Source organism: Penaeus chinensis, chromosome 43, assembly GCF_019202785.1.
Source record: "Penaeus chinensis breed Huanghai No. 1 chromosome 43, ASM1920278v2, whole genome shotgun sequence".
NCBI lineage: Eukaryota > Metazoa > Arthropoda > Malacostraca > Decapoda > Penaeidae > Penaeus > Penaeus chinensis.
The window spans coordinates 3,512,355-3,514,854 of record NC_061861.1 but is presented as its reverse complement, the minus strand read 5'-3'; positions in this window follow the sequence as shown (position 1 = coordinate 3,514,854).

Below are 2,500 nucleotides of genomic sequence, written 5' to 3'. Positions count from 1 at the left end.
TGACACTCACATGATTTCCTCTAAAGGATTTTAGAACGATAGATTGTAATAACGTCACTGTATTTCGTTTATCAGACTTTAAATATTATTCTAATATTTGTTCTATTTATTTCACTCTTTTGTTACAGATGAAAGAGAAAGTTTTACTACTAAATTTACAATAGTGTTGTAGGTAATGAAGATAATACTTATAAGAATAAGTTTTTATTATTTTTTTCATTATCATTATCATTATTACTAGTTATCATTATTATCATTATTATTATTATTATTTTATTGCTATTGATGCTGTTGGGGGTACTGTATCAGGCAGGTCTACCCAGTTGTTATAGTAAAAATATATGTATATATAGATACACTCATGCACACACTCATGAATAGCAACAAGGCATCATGCATTGTACAGCAAGGCAGAGCACTGCATAGATACATATACATGACTTATTGATTTACTGTAGTTCTCATTTTTTTGTAAGTGTATTGAGCTATAGTTCATAGTTTAAAAAGGTTTGTTAAGTTTGCATATTCATTAGGATATATCATATATCTGTGGCCAAACTAACCCAGAAGTATTAATGAGCACAATTCTTTGTCCGTCTGTGTCAACTTCTTCTTTTCCTTCTTATCCTCTTTGTTCTTTTTCTTCTTACTCTCTTTTTCTTTTTACGTCTTTCTTCTTTGTTGTCTGTTTCTTCTTTTTTCCATCTTTTCTTTCTTCTTTTTCAGTTTTCTTCTTTTTTTTTTTTCTTCTCCTCCTCCTTCTCCTCCTCCTCCTCCTCCTCCTCCTCCTCCTCCTCCTCCTCCTCCTCCTCCTCCTTCCTCCTCCTTCCTCCTCCTTCCTCCTCATTTCTCCTCATTTCTTCTGTTTTCAGACATCATTTATATTTATTCTCATTTTCCTTTTTTCAAATTCTGAATTAAATTTGCTCTTGATATTTAGATTTCTTTTTAAGTAATTATTAAAAGAAGGGTAAAATATGTGTTGAAAATGAGGCACATTGCTGGGGGATATTAATAGAATTAAAGGCATTGATTGATCAATGTAGCATTCATGCACATGTGCTTACACACATATACATTCTATGGCATCATTCTCATTGCATGTGGACATTCATATTTAATACAAACAAGTCATATACACGTGATAGGTTTATATATATAGATATGTATGAGTGCATAGTGTATATTGGATATATACATATTATAGATTTGTATCTATTTGTCTGTCCATGATGAGTATGTTTCATTGCATTGTCAGAAGTAAATATGTTTGATATGAAGAGGAAAACAAGAATTTTGATTTACATGTTGATTTGTACTTCAACATATTGCGTATGCATACATTGGAAATCAATACAGTTCGTTTAGATTAGTTTTGTGTGTATGTGTGTGTGTGTGTGCAGATGCATGTGTGTTTTTGTCAGTTTGTGCATTTACTATGTTTACTTTATCTTTGCGTGAATGAGATGAGTGCTTTATTTCACATGAATGCATACTTGCATTACATATTTATATAGGGTATTTAGAAACTGTATTTTTAGAGGTTATATTTCTGCGCACTGAAATGTAAATGAGGCTTATATTTATTCATTATTTATTTTTTATCTTAATTATTATACTGTAAGAGAGCTTTTCATAAGGGCACAAGGAAGCACCAGCTTTTGGTCTGGTAAATAATGGCATTTTAGTTTTCTTTCTTTCTTTCTTTTCTTTTTATTTCTTTTTCTTACTTCAGTATTGTGTGCTTGTCAGTTGAAGCCATTATTTGTCTCCTATCTTTGTGTAGGTTGTCTAGAATGTGATTTTAGTTTAAGAGACTTTCACACATCTGTGAGATAATGTTTTTGCCTTTTTGATATGCTTATTTTCTGTGAAATTGCCAGAAGCATGGTAAAAGGATAAACGGATTACTTTGCTAGTATTTAGTAATTATTTTTAAACTTTTTATTTTCTTCTTCTTCTTTATTTGGTGATATGTGATTAAAAAGGTTGTCTTATACATTAGGGATGGGGGGAAAAGGTTTTGGGGAAAATGCATAAAAAATTAGGAAAATACTGTGCTTATTTTTTATATTTTTGTGAAATGTCTCTGCACATAGATGGCTCTGCTAGTGCTTAGCCACAAAGGAGTCAGTTAGTAGACCTTGTGACCTTTCCTAATTTCACCTTTCCTTGAATTGCCAGGAAAAACTTATTTTTTACGAATGTTATGAATATCAGTGGTGTTATTTTTTTATAAACATTATAATTACTATAATGTTATAAACATTAGTAACAGCAAAATAAGATAACATAAAATATTTTTGTAAATCTAGGAAAAGGGTAAATGGGTGAGTCAGGCAGTACTCGTAATTGGCTCATTGGTGACTTAGTACAAGTGTAGCCATCTATGTGTAAAAACAATTAATAAAGTAAACTCACAGTGGGCATGACATGTAAGTATATGCCATACCTGTCGGCATTGGGTTAAGAAATAGTTACTTTATGAATGAATTCTGAC